Raw genomic sequence first — 20,157 nt, 5'->3', positions numbered from 1 at the left:
AACATTTCCCCACCTCAAATTGGGGAAAAATAGGGCAGCCATGAATCTTCATCAAAATTTTCTTCCTTGAGGCTTCAATTCATGGAGCTTTTGTTGTCTATAACCCTAGGAAGGTTAGATTGAAGCCATTCCATCAAGAATGGGCTTACATTGAAGCATTCCTTTAAGATTGAAGGCATTTTCAGCCTCTTGAACATGGCAATGTCTGAAAATTCTTGGAATTCTTGATTCTATCAAGAATTTACATTCTTCAAGGCTCAAAGGATCTTCTCCAACAAATCATTATAGACTTCTATTCAAGCATTGTATTCTCTTGATGCATTGGAGAAATCTTAATGATCGGGAGGGGAAATTATATGGGAGCAATCATCATGGGACAAAGTCATCTTGAATCCGGCCTTATGATCCTCAATCTTGATCCATTGATGATGGATTGTGCTGAATATTGATTTGTTGGGGCTCATCTACTTCTCTTCATCAACATTGGTAATTCTTTTGCTTTCATCTGAATCTCTCTTTTCATCTAATTGTTGAACGAGTCGTCCTACTGTTGATAAAGAGAGATCGAGTATAATAGATTCTCTTAAATCCCTATTGAAGGGCATGTAGAATTCAACCTAGGACCGATTGTGATTGCTTTATGAATTTTATTTCCTATCCGTTCATATATTGATGCCAAATTGATTGCATAAATGCTATTCACTACCTACTTAACTTGGAATTTTGTTGGATGATTGAACATTGATGCTATAGGATATTGCTTTTGAAATCATAAAATTTTTGTGTATTTAAGAATGCAATGTGATGTAGTGCATTGGAATTGTGCACTTAGTTGACATGATATTCACCTTTTAACTTCCATCTATTCACTTAAAAAAAATAGTTTATTTGGAAGAATGCTCAAGTGCTAATTAATAAGAGCTTGTAAAATGGCTACTTTAATAGTGGAAGTCCATGCATGCCTCAAAGTTCCATTGTTGGCTTAGATGAGACTAAGACTTTTTCTTTATTGCTTCTTTATGACACAATTATATATTTAAGGTTTGCAATTGTTGATTTAAGCTTGAATTTTGATACAATGCATTAAATTTCTATACGCTTCAAATTTGGCACATCAAGTTGAAATTTCAAGGTCTAAACAAGAAAGGGTGGATTTAGCTTACCATGTGATCTATTCATTAGAATTTTACATTTATAAAAAGTGTTTTACAAAATTCTCATTAAAATCCCTATTTTTGTACCAGTCATTGTTACTATTAGTCTTCAACTCTTTTTTTTAAAATATAACAAGTAAACACTTGAAACTTATATGTGTATGTAAGTAACAGCCCCAAATTGGTGTAAGGTCTAGGTGTTTATTACTTTTACCCATACATATAGATAACTTTCTCTACAAATAGAAGCACTTATATCTTCTCTTTAGTTGTCATTTCCTAATTGGCTTTGTAGCCATGAAAATAAGAATGGTTGGATGACCAAAATAAAAATGGTTGGATCACCATCAATCAATTCTTTAAACACTTAAATTTTTAGTTTTCTCATTCTTTTCTCTAGCCATCATCCATGCTTTTGAGATTGAGTCCCCCTATCAATGGTAGTATATTGTCTTTTGTATTTTTATTTAAACCTTGCTCCTACAACTTACATATGTCATATTCTACTTGTAATAATGTAAATGTCAATATATGAGCCATATGTTTGTCTCTTGTATAAAATATCCAACTAACATCATGCTAAAATGTAATACGTTTGCATGCGCTATTGTAAAGGGATGCCTCTAGTTTGAAACTAAGACATAGAAGGAAAACCTCTTATAAACAATGCATCACAATGATACTTTCTCTCAGTTTTGTGATTCTACAATTTTATTACATGAGTTTCTTACCAGAATGGCATATTCAATTTGCAAAGGGACATTTCTTCTACAATTTCTATATTATGTGAGAAAAAACATTTGTATTAGAGGTGAAAGCACTAAGTGTTGAATAATAGTGATTAGCTTCAAAATTCTAGCATTTTTTCATTAAAAATATTGTTATGAATAGCTCATGTTCATCTTATTTTATAAAGGAGGAGTTTATAAAAAATTATCTAAATTTATTCTTAACTTCTTCACTTCCACAAGAGGACTATATGCATAGTAATTTAGGCAATCTGCTCAACAATGTATTTATCCCTTAAGATAAGGACCAATTGTAGTGCCCAAATCTTCGTGTTCTAGGTACATGTGTGATTATTACAATTGAAACATGGAATCTTTTAGGGAGACTCACTAGTGACCCTAATAGGAGATGGCTTGTAGTCTAATTACATTTAGTTATTGGGCATTTATGGATGGTTTTAATAGTAGTTCTATAAGACACCAATTGTTGCAATTTGCACAAAGTATTAGTAGATATCTTGTAGGCACAAAGTAACACATAGATTCAGTATTTGCATTACTTAGTTCTACAAAAAAGAGAAAATATATAGCAAATCTAAGTTTCTAATTGAACAATCATAATTTAAAAGTCTAAAAGTTTCAAATTTTACACTCTTTCTCAAATAAGGGGATTCTAATTTAGATAAGACATTGAACAAAACTCAAATACAGACTTGGTTTGAAATTTATATGTTTACTTTTTAAAAAATATAACCTAGTTTTTAGTTATTTTTGGGAATCTAAATGAATATTCTTAGGAGAAATATGCAATTTGTTCGAAAGGTTTGCAAGTATGTTTGAATCTAAGACTTGACCCTAGGATGGTCACATTTTTTGAGCCTTTTCTAAAGTTTGGAAAAATCCACCCGATTAGTATGGTCCACCTAATTATAGGATGGTTTTTTCTTGGGAAGACCATCCACCCAATTCCCATTATTAATGTATCCTATTTCAGTTATGTAACCAAACATATTGGTCACACTGTGGAATATATAAAAATAATTTCCTTAATTAATATTTACATGGGGTTTGTTCTCAGGGAAGTAACTATATGTATATCCTCTACATCGTGTGTGTTAAGGACTATTTATAAATATCCTTATTTGTGAGTTTTTCTTGAATAAAACATAATCATTTTCTATTCAATTTGTAAATAACCCCTTTATATTACCACCTTCTGTATGTAAAAAATGTATAAACATGGTATTTTAAAAACATCTTATTTTGAACCCGCATGATGCATACATATATTCATGAGTAACTTACCTGAGGGTTCATTGACATGTTCTTAAATATGAGCAAAAAATAATGTTTTTTAAAAACATGGTAATTCATATTAATATTATTATAATTACAACCACTCCAAAGAACCAAGCAATCCTAAAATCATGTTGCAACCCTGCCCTATTCACCTTAGGCCTTCCAATGCTAAACCACATTGGGCTTGTAAAGGTTTTCTTCCTATTATAGGACTTGGATTGAAGTTATAGCCTCTTACTAGAGCCCCGTTGGTTCTCGCCCACTGTAAGGGAGAACCTCCCTATACATATGGTCACACATACCTAGGCGGTGGTCAACTGCCTTAAGTAGTTTATATAAAACTTTAGGTGAATAGTATCCTAGGTGTGGCCCTTGGGATGGCAAAATGCATCTATCCCAATTGGCTATCGAGAAGCCATGGATGTTATTAGAATCTTTTCCAAGATTTATATATATTTTAATCAAAATCAACTAAGAAAAAATAATTTAATAAGCACTCATTTTGAGACAAGGATAAATATAACTTTTCCAATGGAACTTCAATAATTTCCATTTAAATAATAATAATCAACTCATAGCTTGAGATTGACTTTGTGTGTAAATGCACATTAATTGAACTAAGGTATCTTGATTGACTTTGATTTGCTTTGAAATAAGAAAAAACAACTTAAGCATTTATTATATGCTTTTCACTAGACTATGAAAATGTATGTGCAACGTATGTAATTCATAAAGAAATTACATTTCCAACATAATTTTTAGACTAGGGCTACAACAACACTAATTTTCCTTGACCACTTAATGGTGATACTAACAAAACCTACCTGCAAGTTTAGTCACTTCCAAAATAAAATTTTAGAAATTTTTTAGTAACTTATAGGATTAAAACTTAATTGTCTATTATTTATATGTAACTTATTTGATTTATTTAAGCATCTCTTAATTTTAATTAATTAATTTTAATTAATTAATTTTAATTAATTAATTTTAATTTTGTATACTAATTATGTAAAGTTATATTTTTCAACTTTAAGTTATTAATTTTAAAAATTTTAAGAATTTTACATTATGATTTAATAATTTAATGAATTGAATACTAATAAAAAAGTATTAAAGATAAGATATGTCACATTCCTAATTTATGAGATTTTAGACAACTAAAATTTGAATAATATGAATTATTTACCAAATTTTGAAGATAAAATAATAAACTTGAGTTGTATCAATGACCATATTTTTAGCATTTGGGGGATGAAGGTCTTGCTACGTCGATACACTTGCATGGCCCATACGAGTCGACAAAAGGCATTAAAAAGAAGAGAGTTGCAAGCAGGATGTCGACATGTGAATGTTTGTTGTATCCACCTCACTTAATTTCTCTCACCTCCTTCTATCTCTCTCTTTTTTAAAATTCTCACTCTCACTCTCACACTCTCAAGAGTATCTGTCTCTCCATAATGAGATGAATTGTGAAAAGGTGCCCCGAGGGGGGGGGGGGGTTCTTTTAAATAGTTTCTCTGAGGGGAAGGTAAATTTTTTGTATTTATATGTTTGATTAAGCAAATAGGGTTTTTATCTTTGTTTCCTAAGGAAAAATTTTGTTTTATGTAAAGGTTTAAAAGGAAGAAACATCCTTTAGAATAAGAAAGAAGGAAGAAAAGTCCTTTAGAATGAGGAAATATTCTTTTCTGATTTTTTCCTCCTATAAGATTTTTTTTTGGGGGGGGGGGGAGGGAGGATAGGACAAGACTAAGACTTTTCAATTTGACCACACTACAATCAAAGTGGCCCCAAAAAACCCCAGTTGCCTATAAGAGGATTGGTTGAGAGAGAGAGAGAGAGTGTGTGTGTGTGTATACATATGTATATATATACATATATATACATATGTATACATATGTGCACACACACACACACGCACACACACACACACACAGAGGAAATTAACTTATAACAAAATTTAAAATAAAAATTCTAAAAAAATCTTAATTAAAAAATGGTAATAAAGTAAAATTAACTAAAAAATTATCAAAAGTTTAAAATAAGTTGAAAAATTAATAATAATTACTGTACATATCCACCTCACTTATTTTCTCTCACCTCCTTTTATCTCTCTTTTTTTAAATTCTCACTCTCACTCACACTCTCAAGAGTATTTGTCTCTCCACAATGAGATGAATTGTGAAGGGGGGGGGGGGGGGGGGTTTCTTTTAAATAGTTTTTCTAAGGGGAAGGTAGGGATTTTGTCTTTATTTTGTTATTAAGCAAAGAGGGTTTTTATCTTTGTTTCCTAAGGATTTTTTTTTGTTTTTATGTAAAGGTTTAAAAGGAAGAAACATCCTTTAGAATAAGAAAGAAGGAAGAAAAGTCCTTTAGAATGAGGAAATATTATTTTATGATTTTTTCCTCCTATAAGATTGGGGGGTGGGGGAGGATAGGACAAGACTAAGACTTTTCAATTTGACCACACTACAATCAAAGTGGCCCCAAAAAACCCCACTTACAGTATACGAGGATTTATTGAGTACACACACACACACACACACACACACAGAGGAAATCAACTTATAACACATTAATTTTTTTTCTCAAAAAATATTAATTAAAAAATGGTAATAAAGTAAAAGTAACTAAAAAATTATCAAAAATTTAAAATAAGTTGAAAAAAATATTTAGAATTTTTGATAATAAAATGAAAAAAATTGAGATAAATTATTATAAATGAAGAAAAAGTAAAATAAATTTAAAGAAAATTATAATAAATAGATATATTTTAATTTATTTAAAAAATCATATCTAAATCATGATAAATATTTTAAGCCAATTAAATAGAAAATGAATTAGAGAGTTCAATTAAAGGGTTGGTGATGAGAGCATAATCTTTGATGAAAATGTAGTACCATCTTGTGAGCCCTAGGAATCCCATGATTTCTAGGATAGTTTACAGAGGTGGTCAATCATGGACGTCCTTCTCTTTGGCTAGATCAACCAATATATCTTTGCTTGAGTCAATGAAGCATATGTACTCAATTTTCTTTTTGAAAAAGCTGTAATTACTTCATTTTGCATAGAGCTTATTTGTCCTCACAAGGTTTGAAGGGCGATTTGGTGCTGGTCTAGATGGTCTTCTTCTTATTTGGAATAAGCTAGTATGCCATCAAAGAATACAAGAATGGATTCATTGAGGCAAGTCCTAAAAATGCCATGTACTAGTCTATTGAAAGTAGTTGGTGCATTTCATCAAGTGGAAAAGGTACTCTTGCAAGGGGATAGGCTACACTGTGATGTTACTTGGTAAACCAGGGGGGATATTGCACAAAATTTCTTAAGCAGAAGATATTGAAAGATGTAAGTAATTGTACCTTTCCTATTATTTCAAGTTTCCATACGTTATATCGCTATCTTTTTTTATTTACTAACACTAAATGATCTTATAATTTATTTGGAATACTAATTATTTTAGTTTAATATTATTTTAAACTTTAAATGATTGATTTTAAATAAATTTAGCATATTTTACACTTTTTTTAGCAATTTAATGAATTTAAAAATAATAAAAATTTATCAAAGAGAAAATGAGTCACATTTTTAATTACGAAAATTTCTATGATTAACTTTAGAATAATATGAATTATTATAAATTTTGGAAGATAAAGTAGTAAATGTGCACTGTATCAATGGTCGTATTATCAGCATTTTGAGTAGATAAAGGTCCCACTATGTCAATGTGCTTGCATGGGGTAATGGTTGTTGAGAGAAGAAGATTAAAAGGAGAGATTTGTAAGTAAGGTGTCGGTGCGCGAACGATCATTATTGCTATGTCGCATAAATTTTTTGGCCTCCTTTTAACTCTCTCTTTTTTTCTTTGGCTTTTTATCCCACTTTTTTTTAAGTTTAAAGAAACTTATAAAGTAAAAATACTATTTTTTAAAAAAATAATAAAAAAAGTAAAACCAAATTTAAGATATTATGTGAATATATATGGTATGTCTAAAATTTCTCAAAAATAAAATAAAAAAGTATTTTTAATAAATAACTTTTTAAAAATAGACTAAAATCAACTAAAATTTTATCAAAAAATAAAAATAAATACAAAAAATGCAAATACAAATATTTAGAAAAATTGATAATAAATGATTAAATTTTGAGATAAATAATTAAATCGAATAAAATTAAAATAAATTTACTTTAAATTATAATAAATAAAAATAACTCAATTTAATCTTAGAGAGAATCATAATTAAGTCATTAAAAGTTATTAAAAACCAATGAAATAGAAAATAAACTATCTTGATGTTATGCGAGGGTATATAAACGTATATGAACATGGAAAATGAATGACATGTAGGTGAGGTGGTGAAAATAGGGGGCATCCATGTGTAGTTGATTGAGAAAAGTTGGGTGTGTTACACACATTTACCCATTAGCTAAGATTTTTTGAAGTGTAACCTTATAGGCATAATATCCTTCGAAAGCTTCCTCATGATTACTCTAAAGAATGTGAGAAACCTCCTCTTTTCAAGGCACTCTCCTAAGAACCATGTTTACTCCTCCTTCCAAGACACTCTTCTAAGAACCAAGTTTACTCCTTTGCGAAAAGAATGTCATTTACCCATTTATATCTTACTTCTTCTCTCTGGAAACACTAGAAGGTATGTTATAAGTCACAAAAGAAACTATTCTTCCATCTTAAGTGTCTTTCTTCCTCGACACAAAGGACAAATTGCTCTTACGGTAAATAATTGATAGATTGTAGCTTGCTTGAATAACTCTTTCGTGAGACAAAATCAAGAATATCCCCTGCATTGAATGAATGATTTTGAAAAATTTTCAATGGGCTAGTTTAAAACTAAAGAACTAAAGGCTACACAAAGGCAACTAGGGCTAAAAAGTCAATCACAAAGTCAGCCCGTGGGTCTAAGAAGGCATATCAAAGCATATTGTGTGAGATCTAAGAAGGCATATCATAGAATATTATGTGCCCATCTACATAAAAGCTTTTTAAATAAACTTGGACTATATTTTATTGTCCCTCAATTGTACTATCACTATAAAGTTTCTTATTTTCAAGGCACCCTTATCCCTGTTTATATAGTACTCATGGGGGGAGAGGTTTCAAATTTCATGAGTTAGATGATGTCATGTCATGGATGATGCCACATCAATCAAGGCACATGCTCTATTTTTGGAATGTGGCATTTGAAAAAAGGAAAATCTTTTACAAATAAAAAAAAAAGACCCTAGACACATAATGGTTGTGGACAAGGGCATGGATATCACATCATTGTGACATCTATATAAGGCTCATAATTAAGGCAGCAACCAAGGCATAGCCCTTGGCATCTTGTTCTTACCATACTTGGCCATGGTCTTGGAAATGGGCTAAAGAGGCTTCATTATCATTGCTCACTTTAGGAAAAGCTTATGAGGAGATCACCCATCTCAACAATGTCATTCACTAGGCATACAATAAGAGACTCATTCTTCATCATCAATGTCATACAAAGGTTTGATCACATTCACTACCTTATACAAGAAAATTTCTATCCATGAGATCTCATCATATGGAATGTGATATAGGCAAGCTAATGTTTTAGAGGAGAATCATAATAAAGAGGTTATTATGGTTTTATGAAGACATATTTGAGCATCGTCATATGTAGATTTACCACCACCATCCTTGCTTTTAATGAAAGCTAGCGCATTAGCCCCTTTCAAGGCTTCTCAAATATGGATAATGACCCTTTAAGTGCAATATTTCTAGTCCATGAACACCCTAGAATTATGTTATTCATGTTGGATAGGAAAATTAGTGTCTTCATCATCATGTCCATCACCCCCTACATTACAGCTAAAGTCTTGAATAATTGTTCCTTCAAATTCAGCATGTTTTCTCTCTGTAATATTCATGTTAACCTTCCTATCATGTTACGTAAATCACACAGTGTCCTCTTGGCGATTGTTGGTAGTGCTTCATAGATGCACTTGTAGTCTATTTAGATTGATCATCTTTGTTTAAGCATTAGAGATTTAACATGTAATAAAAAAGCACATGACTCTTCCTAAAAGTAAATCTCTCTTCCTCATCACTCCAATTCTCTTAGGTTCTCTTCTAGAAACATTCTTGTGGCTTCATATTAACTCAATGAGTTTAGCCTAAGATCAAGTAGAGTTCTAGGGGCATTGGTCTCTTGGATCATTATGATTTTATTAAAGGAATTTGATCTTTTTGAGTTGAAAATTAGAGCAATAATCCTAAGCTTCATGGTTGTCTTTGCATGTCCAACATTTTCTAGGAGAGAGAGCTTCATATTATGTGGATGATGGAGTTATTCTATACAAGTTACCCATCATATTATCCTTCAGATGTAGACTTGATGCTAGTCATTAGTCAAGTTGTCAAAGTGAATCACAACATTGTTCACACAACACATCCTTCATTAAAGAAATCTTGATACTATTGTGATTGACGTAGATGAATGTCAATGAATCACACTTTCTTAAACATGAAGCAACATGATCCCTATTTTTTGTTCAATCACACCTCTTTCCCTCTTTCCAAATCTTGGAAGGAATCAAACATGAACCTTCCATTCTTCATCTTCTCTTTTTGTAGCCACCCAGAAAAGCCATATGTTTTTTTTCTTGTCCCTCCACCTCCACGATGATGATCCACCACTTTCTTTTTTTAAATTAGCTCATAACCGTTTCCAAATTTCAACCCTTCCCTTCCCTTCCAAAAGCACGTGCATCCCCCTACCCTCCAAAAGCCTAGTTGATTTTAATTGTCCACCCCCATGTAAGCACCTTATTATTGGAGCAATGTCAGACAACTAAATTAAGTAAGTTAAGCATTTACTTCCCTCTTCCATGAGATGCTATTCCATTCTATCATTTGGGCCAAATTATGCCAAGAAAAGTGTGTCATGTCATTACCCCAACTCCGTTATCATCCTTGGCACATTTTAATAGTTTTTTAAGTTTATTCTTTCCTTTCCCTCTAATCCACATGATCTTGGTTTCTTCTCCATCATATTTAGGTCTTCTTCACTCTTCTTGCTCATGTAGTTAAGCCACCCGAAAATCATTTTCCAAAGCATATGGAGCTTGAACCTTCCATGTTCATGATCCTCACTCCTTGCCATAGCATTGCAAGGTCCCAACTCTCATCCTTATTCAACTAACATATGGAAAATGAATCAAGTTGTACACCAACACATATAATGATGTTACCAAATTTGTTTTCCTTACAATATGCATGAATTACAAACTCATGGATTTTATCTATACTATACATTGAAGCATAGTAATGTCAGGTGCAGAGCAACTAACAAAGGCAAACAATCAGTCTCAACCACAATAGAATCACCAATATCACCAATTGAGTATTCTTTCTCACACTTCAGAGTAGTCAAAACTCCCCAAATCTCTCTTTTAATCTATGGATATCTCCTTTGCCTCTCATTTAAGACCTTTTCCCCAAATTGTATATAGCATATTTGTAAGACTCTCCTCCTCATCTTTTCCAACAACCCAACCAATCCCAATAGGACTAGTATCAATTGTAATTGCAATAGGTGTCCCACATGCATAGTTTTCCTTCTTTAAAAGTCAAAGAAATCTATATTAACTTTTTTAGCTTCCTTATAGCTCTAATGTACTTCTCATCGCAAAAGAACTTTTTCCCCTTCCAAAGAAACCAATACAACTCATTTATAATATGAGAAAAGTGTGAAATTGAAATCATGTAGAAGACGCATGCTTCAAGAAACGTCCTCACCTATAATAGTAAAGAGCAAGACTGCATAATCTTTTTGTATGGCATCTACTTTAGCAAGTGAAGGTTTCTTGCCATAGTAGCCACACATATACCCAATAATAAAAAGCACTTTGTTTGCCCCAAAAATTTTGAGGAGTTAGAAAAGGAGAGAGATGATGCTATTCTTCTTGAGGATGCTATAGAATGCATGAAGATTTTGAAGATTGTATAGCCAGTGCACTATGCAAAGGATGATGCACGTATGATGATTCCTCATAACCATTTTTCTAGAAGCCATTGGGCATGATCGACCACACTAAGACTGTGCAAAAAATTGGAGATATGGATAAACCATGTGTTGCTTTGCTAAATCATGGATCAAAGATAAAAGTCATAGTTTGCACTTTATATGAGAGGGGAAGGGGCTCATTGAGATGTTGAGCATGAATGGAAATAGATAAGAGCTACCAACAACATTCCAAGAGAGCTTATACCTTTGAGTAAGGGTCTCCATAGAGAGAAAAACACACTGAATTTGTAAGTGTAACATCTCAAGGACCAAGAAGCTCATTCTTGATAACCTTTGAAGGAAAAGGTTACAATATTTAGGAAACATAAGTGTAAAGCACACTTCTTATGATTATTGATGGGGTTCCTTTACCATTAAACACCCAAGTTGAGCATAAGCCAAGAGATTCATTCTTCATCATCAATGCCATACAAAGGTGTGATCACATTTAGTAACTTTCACAAGAACAACTATATTCACATGAGATCTCGTCATATGGAAGATGACATAGGCAAGCTAATGTCTTGGAGAAGAATTATGACGAAGAGGTTTTTATGGTTTTATGATGACATATTTGAACATTGTCATATGTAGATTTACCAGCACTCAGTGCATTGGCCCCTTCCAAGGCTCCTCAATCATGGATGATGACCCTTTAATAAGTGCAAGATTTCTAGTCCATGAATACCCTAGAATTATGCTATTCATGTTGGATAGAATACTAGCTTTATAATAACAATGCAAACATATTCAATCATGTTGGATAGTATGCTATTCATGTTGGATAACATACTAGCTTTATAAGGATGTATAAATGTTCAATAAATCAAGCAAGAAATTAGTGTCTTCATCATCATGTCCATCACCCTCTGGATTACAACTAAATTGCATGATGACTTTGCCTTCAATGTTAGTACATTTCCCCTGTAATATTCATGATAACCTTCCTTCCAATCACCTTGTGTTAGGCACACTCCAATCTTCTGTTGATGGTTGTTGGTAGTCTCTTGGTAGTGCTTCATAAACATGCATGCAGTCTATCTATATTGATCATCTTCATTTAAGCATAAGATATTTAACCGGTAATCCAGAAGCACATGACTCTTCTTTGTCACTCGAATTCCTTGAGGTTCTACTCTAGAAACACTCTTGCGTCTTCACATAACTGAATGACTTTAACTTGAGATCAAGCAAAGTTTTAGGGCATTGGTCTCTTTGATCACTAAAATTTTATGAAAGGAATTTGAACTTTTTGAGTCATAAATCATAGCACTAATAATAATCTTCATGGCTTTCCACCATGTGCAACATTTGGTAGGAGAGAAAGCTTCATATTCTATGTGGGGGACTGAGTTATCTATACAGGTTACCCATCATCAAATCCTTTAGATGTAGACATGATGCTTAGGTCATTAGTCAAGTTGGTGAAGTGAATCACAACATTGTATGAAACATCCTTTAGTAAAAAAATCTTGATACTATTGTGATTGCCATAGATGAATGCCAATTAAGGACGCTTTCTTAAACACAAAACAAGATGATCCCTATTTTTAATTCTATTGCACTTCTTTCCCTCTTTCCAAACCTTTGAAGGAATTAAACATGAACATTTACACTCTTTGTCTTCCCTTTCTCTAGCCACCCACAAAAAGCCATGTGTTTCTTTTTTGTCCCTCCACAACTATGGGCCTCAAAGGCAAGTAGAGAGGTCAAGGGGTTAGGGAAACCTAAGATAAAGGAAAGGTCGATGTGTTCAAACTTGTTGAGAAGAGGGTTAGGTTATTGATCAATATAAATGCTCAATAGTGTTTAGATAAGACCTTGGCATGTGTCTTAGCCAAAGTGTTAAGTATTTCTGCATGGAATCTCTTAGATCCCAAGGGGGAGAGCAAACATGTGATGGAAGGCTATCGTGACTATTCTTGTAATGTTTGGAAAAGGATACCATTTTTTTGACGATTGATTAAATAACATCCTAAATGCCTTTGCATTAAATTGATTGTGGGATGAGAATTGGATGATTATTTCAAGTGCTTGTGTGTGATGGTAGATGCATGGCAGGGGTCTTTATAATGACAAGATGCCATGGAAATAAAGGAATGTTCTTCTTGGAAGATGATATTAGGTTGATTGCCTTGATTATGTTTGAGTTTTAAATGGGATTAATTAAGGAAGGATATTTTGTGCGGGTGGATCATCTCCAAGGTCACACCGCGTTTCACCCCGAGAGGGCACTGCTCGATTCATGGGCCGAAGGTCGAGTGGTGAAAAGGCCAACCACGAAAAGTGTGTCTCGCTCCTAGGTCACTTGGGGTCACTGGAGCTCTGGACACCTCTTTTCGAGTCTAGAATGGAGTTGAAGATTGCCATGAGCCCAACGTTTGGAGGCATTGGAAGATCCTATTCTAGATAAAGGATGGAAATTATGGTGCCATGTGATTTGGACCGGGTAATTCTGTCGGATAGAAGGGATACATAATTCTCTTGTATGGGCAGGAGACAAAGATTAACTTGAAGATAAGTTAAGGAACTTATTTGTCAAAAGGACTGCTTGTTTTGTTTTCGTGTTTGTGCTGTAAATTACGTGAACGAACACTATTCCCTAAAAGGCTTAATTAATGAAGCTGATTTTAAATGTCTCACATAAATGTGGTAGGACCTAATTAGAAAACTAAAGCTTTCAAGGGAAGTAGGTGGGCGGAATCCCCAACGGGTCTGTCCTAGTGTAGAGTGGTTCTAGAGAATTGGGAGGCTTCTCACAAGGATTTATCATTGTTCAACTTTAGGTATTGTTAAGTTAGAACCTGATTCATGTCATTTTAGGGGACCAGAATAGGACTATGTCCTATGGGTAGAGAGGTTGAGCGACGCATCCTCTTGTTTCCCATTCTCTTTGAATCAAGTGCACCATGGATTTGCTTCGGCTTGGGTATCTTTGTGTAAAGTAGGATGTCCAAAACCCGATGCTAGAATACTGTTAGGAAACCTTGGCCCTATGAACCCAGATTTCAGGTTGATCCTAGTGGGTTTGACAGTGAACATTTCGTTGTGAGGTGAACTCGAGAAACACTAGGCGACAAGCCTTGGAACATTCCCTAGGAGTGCCGGGCAGTGACGCTTAGACTCGTTTCTCAATGGACCGCTAAGATGTGCTTGGATGGGCATGTTACACTTTAGGCCAATATGATTATTCTTTCTTAAGATTTAAAATAAAGATTTGGGATCATTTCTTAATCTCCTTTTTGTCTTACTTTGTTGTAATAATTTGAAATTCTATTTTGTTATGAAATCCATCCAAGTGTATGAACAATGGTAACATATGACTCATCATTTTAATTGAGATTAAAAGGAATGCTACCACCAAAGTCAAAAGGAAAAGTATATGCAAGATAATAAAACTTCACTTCCACATTCTTGTAGGTACACTTTGCTGCATGATCAACTGTGTATACTTCTCACCACATTTTAAAAAGCCCTTTTTTTTTTCTTTACCTATATAAGCCCATGGGAATAGACTTTAGATTGCCAAATGCTAAAGTCCTTTTAGGCTTGTTGTCCATATACTTATTCTCTATTTTAAAATTGCTTGTTGGTTTGAAATTACTTTGATACATTGTCACCATTCAAAACACTCTTCCAAGTGTGGGCACCAAGTGTCACCATCATTTAATGCAATGTAGAAAAGTGAATTTTCATATCATCATTCCTAGGGAATATATCAAATTACAACTCTAACTTTGAAATCCATTCTTCTAGGTTGGATGGTGAAGATGACTACCCATTGTACTTTGCTTGTCAAGAAGTGAACTGGAGAGAGAGAAAGAGGAGAGATAAGATTGTAGAAGAGAGAAGAAAGAGTGCAAAGAAGAGAGAGAAATAGAGTGACGAGGAGAGAGAAATACTAGAATAGGAGAGAGAAAGATAGGAAAGAGAAAGAAGCCATTGAAGCTATGAGCCAGGTGAGGAGAATAAGGACAATAATGTACTAATGTGTCAAAAGATGAGAAAAATTACATGTCCTCTCCTTTTATACCAATGTCAGTGTGACATGGCATGGCATCAATATTATTTACAAACTAAATCCTTATTCTTCCCAACTTCTTACAATCCATCCCATCCCAAAGGTTTTTGCCTAAAAAACAAACTTATAAAGACTGGAAAGGATGGATAGAACAGAGTACTACTCTGTTTTTTAAGCTATACAAATGGGAAAATGAATGAAAGATGACAGACATATGGACTGAAATGGAAGAAAAAAAGCAGGCCTCAGTTACATACAAGATTAGGAATGCTTCAAAAGTATATGGAGCCATAAATTCTTCAACTGATGAGCTCAAAATAAAGTAGATAGCTTGCTGTGTAAACAGACACACTAGATATCATCCATATGCTCTTCAGCGGGAGCTACACTACAAGGGGGCCTAAGGAACTTGGTAAGAAAGGACCTACTCTAAATGTAGCCTTTTATGTTAATGCATACATTTAGGGGTGTTGTTGATAGGAAGGCGTGGCTGCACTTGGTGAAGCAACTATCGTTCATCTATTCAAGGATGGCCATAGAATACCTGAAAACCCACAATAATTAATAATGAACAAACCATGCATGAGAATGATGAGCAATAAAAAGAAAAAATACGAAGGGAAAGGTGTAGGTCAGGGGTGTCACATTAGATCGTTGTTTTGAAACAAAAAATGCATGTTCGTATGGAAACACGTCTAATTTATAGAAAATGCTTCAAAAATTAATAGATCATGAACTGTGGCTTGGAATTGAGGGTTATAGAAAGGAAAAAAAGCCAATTAAAAGGGAGGAACATGGCTCTATGATTAGATTGGAATTTTCATGAACATAGGATATGTTCACATGGAAAAGCGATAGAACAAAAGATAAAGAGAAAGGGACAAGAAACGACCCTAGGGGCAGGGTGAAAAGAGAATAGTGGGGGTGGGGAAGGGACCCCATGTCAATGGGTAATCATGGGTTGTCAAATGTACCTAAAAGAAAAAGGAAGTGCACTACCTAGGGGGGTTGTCTACCTCACTGTGCAGTGCATGGTCTCCATGCCAATGGAGCTAGGAGTTGGGTGTACCTTAGGCCTTAGGGCAAGCCCATGGTGTTGTCCCACACTTGAGTACCTAGTTCATGTGCAAGGGGAGGTGCTGTGGGTGTAACTCAGGGAGATAAGTTTAACCTTAGGTGAGTGTAAACTCCCTAGGTGTATCCTACCCTTGATGTGCCTTGAGTGTGAAGTGGGGGAAAGGGCTAGGGATATAATTATCCCTAAGTGCAATGTTTGTGTCACTCTGATGGTATATCAGAATTCCATTTCTTCCTTTTCTTTTGCTTCATTTTTTCTTTCTTTGCCTTCTTTCTCTTTTTTTCTCTTCTCTTTTTTGCTTATCTGTTTTTTTGTTTTGTGTGTGTTTTTCTTACATTTAATTGCCAAGCATTCAAGCTCTTTCACTATATAATTCCATTCTCTGTCTCAATTACTTTTTGGCTTGCATAATAGATGGGTTGATCTAATTTTGAGGAGCCTTTTTGGCATAAGACTGCTCCTAAGCCTTCAACTAATATAGTAATGTGCACATGGAACTCCTTTGGCCAGTCAGGAGACTGTAGGATGGGTGCTTCAATTAGATATTGCTTTAGGGTATTGAACACTTCATCACCAATCACAATCAACAATCCACATGAACTCTGTATCTTTCCTCACGAGCTTATGCAAGGGGGTTTCCTTTGTTGCAAAGTGTGCAATGAACCGTCTCTAATAACCCACATGGCTAAGGAATCCCCTCAATTGTTTGAGGTTGGTTGGCATTGTCAAGGCTACAATCTTCTCAATCTTTGCACGCTCTGTCTCTATCCCTTATGTAGAGACAATGTGGTCTAGAAGAACTCTTGAAGAGACTCTAAATATGCATTTATCAATATTGAGAGAGATCCCATACTCTTGACATCTATCAAAGCACTACTCTAGCTGTCCCCAATGCTCATGAATTAGGCTATAATTTTAAATCATCTAGGTATACCTCAATGAAATCATGGCAGATGGTTTTGGAATGTGTCTATCATCACTCGTTGTGAAAGGTAGCAGAAGCATTATCAGAGCCCAAAAGGCATCACTTTGTAAGTATATGTTTACCATTCTGTTGTGAAGGTTGTTTTGGATTGATATTCTTTTGCTATCTGGACTTGGTTATATCTACTAAATCCATCCAAGAGGGAATAGAGCTCATGGCCTACCACTGTGTCCAACAGTTGGTCTTTGAAAGGAATAGGAAAATGATCCTTCTTAGTCTTGGAGTTTAGCTTTCAAAAGTCCACCCATATTCGCAACTTTCCATTCTTCTTGGGTACTACCATGATGGGCGAAACCCATTCACTATTGGCCACTTGATAGACATACTCAGCTTCAAGGAGCTCGAAAATTTGACTTTCACTAGGGCAGCGTAATTTGGATTCATGCATCTCTATCTTTGCCTTATAGGCTTGGCATCATGCTCTAGGTGGATGTGATGTTGGCACACCATAAGATCAATTTCCTTCAGATCTTTATACAACCATACAAACACATCCAAGTTCTCCTTTAGTAGGTCATGCACAACCAATAGCTCTTCTTCTCGAAGACTAATACCCACCTTCAGGTGATGTTCAATACCATTAGCATCCTTGAATGTCCCACAGATTGCTTCTGGGTAGAGATTCGACTCCTTCAAGGGAGTAGTCTCCTCATCTAATGCTCCACTAGAATGGACTTTCTCTTTCAATGAGGGCTGACCTTGCTCCTTGGGATGCTGAAAGGGTATCAGTGCTATTTTGAGTTTGGTTTTGAAATAAGTTACCTCTCGGCTCAAGGACTCTCGTCTTTTGGATGCCTCTAGGAATGTCACATAAGAGGACCCTTCAAAGTTCTACTTGGATTGTAGTACGACTAGTGGTTGTTGGCAAGGTGCATCACATCATTCTCTCTTGAGAAGGGTGGATTGTAGTACGACTGGTGGTTGTTGGCAAGGTGCATCACCATCATTCTCTCTTGAGAAGGGTGGATTCGGGTGACAAGAGTCACTGCTAAAGGAAGGCTTATTGTTCTTAATCCATTTATTGTGGATATTCTTCATATGATGTGACTCATCAACCAGTCCAAAAGGTACCTTAGTCATTCTATCCAACAACATGGGATCTTCGGTGTCTGTAGCCTCTAGAACTTCTTCCTCATTTGTGCCTTGTGCGAGTAGGATAGATTCTTCCAGCTTTCTATCAAGTCTTCTTCTACATTGTCACCATTGTCCTCTTGAGGTTCTACTTTTCCCTCTATAGGGGCTCTATAACAATAAATAACATATTCTCTATTGTATCCTCTACCTCATTAGGGCCAAAAACGTTTCAAAATTTGCACTTGTAAGAAAATGATTAAGTTACTAATTAGTTGAGGTTTTAAAATAATGAACCCTCCAAATTTGGCCATTCAGATGTGATTAATGAGAGAATTTATTATTCATTTAAGAGCTTAGCCATTAAATGCCTAAGGACGTTAACTCATGTCGAAGGTCATTTTTCGGCCATTATTCTTTCTTTTTGAATATTCTACTATCGCGTTTCCCACCAAAATCACGCTTCTTTTTTTGTCTACATTCATTTGAATAATTGTTCTCTCCTCTTCACTTTGTTTCTTAAAGCAGATTTTACTCTGTCGTAAAATTTCTCACCAAAATCACGTCCGGTTCTTACCAGCAGCGTGCATTGGTCTCCCTTCGTCTCCCTTCGTCTCCTTTCACAAAATCTTGAGAAGGTGATCAACAATCAAAAGAGTCTCTACATAGAGGATCAATACCACTTACTTGCCGATTGAGCTATAGAGATATGGTCCTCCATGGACCTGAGATGAGATCATCTCGTTAGTTTTCAATAGACCCAACTAGGTTGGGACATCCAAGCCGCATCTTTACTTCGACCCCTAAGACATCCATTCTGTAAGATTTTGTTTCAACTAAATCCAAGCTTTTTCTTCAATCTCTTCAATTTGATTCATAAGAAAATGGGTAAAAGAGTCCCATGGTGTTGATGCAAATTGGTAGGGATATATATACTAAGAATAATCCTTAAGCTAATAGAATAGAAAGTGAAAAATTTCACCTTGATCTTGGCACTTGAAAATAGAATATCTTCATTATACAGTGTTGTAATATCAACTTTTTAGCAAGCACTAATGGATAAGCCAAGGATAATATATTATAATTAGAAGAAAGGAAGTACTTTGATTTCTGGGAGATAAAAATATTTACCTAGTAATAGATTAAAAATGTTTATTGTTCAATTTTGTCTCTTAAAATATAAAAAATATTAAATAAATAATAGATAGAAGTATTAGTGATATTGTGTATCATATCAACTATAGGACTAAGACGATTTTGTGTGTGCAGGATGCTTCGAAGAATATGAAGGATACAACTTCTTACTTGATATTAGCTCTTGGGAGTATTTTTTTCATCATACCCTCAACTATGATTAGCACTTTGGGGTTTCAAGTTTCAATATCCTCAATTGTGATTCTTATTAGGACTATCAGATTTCAATACCTAAATGGTGGCTTGATGTCATGAGATGATACTACTTATGCTATCATATCCTAGCAAATCTCTTAAGATCTCTTCCCTTGATTTGTAAGAAGAAATAGAAAGGACTTGACTCTATTTCATTCTCTCAGAACTCTGATTCTAATGCAGTCTGATTTTATAATTGAAAGCATCACTACATTATTGATGTTTTATCCTTGTATAGCTTTTTTCAAATGTAATATATCTCAATTTCACAAAAAAAAGACCATCAAAATAATCTTTGTGATTATAGATCTCCTTTACTCTATAGCATTCATGATCTTATTTATTTTTTAAAAATAGTTTAAAGAGTATTATATGATGTTATAC

This window comes from Lygodium microphyllum, chromosome 12 (assembly GCF_053477565.2).
Source record: "Lygodium microphyllum isolate KBCC chromosome 12, Lygodium_microphyllum_v1.1.10, whole genome shotgun sequence".
Lineage (NCBI taxonomy): Eukaryota > Viridiplantae > Streptophyta > Polypodiopsida > Schizaeales > Lygodiaceae > Lygodium > Lygodium microphyllum.
This window is presented reverse-complemented; position numbering follows the sequence as displayed.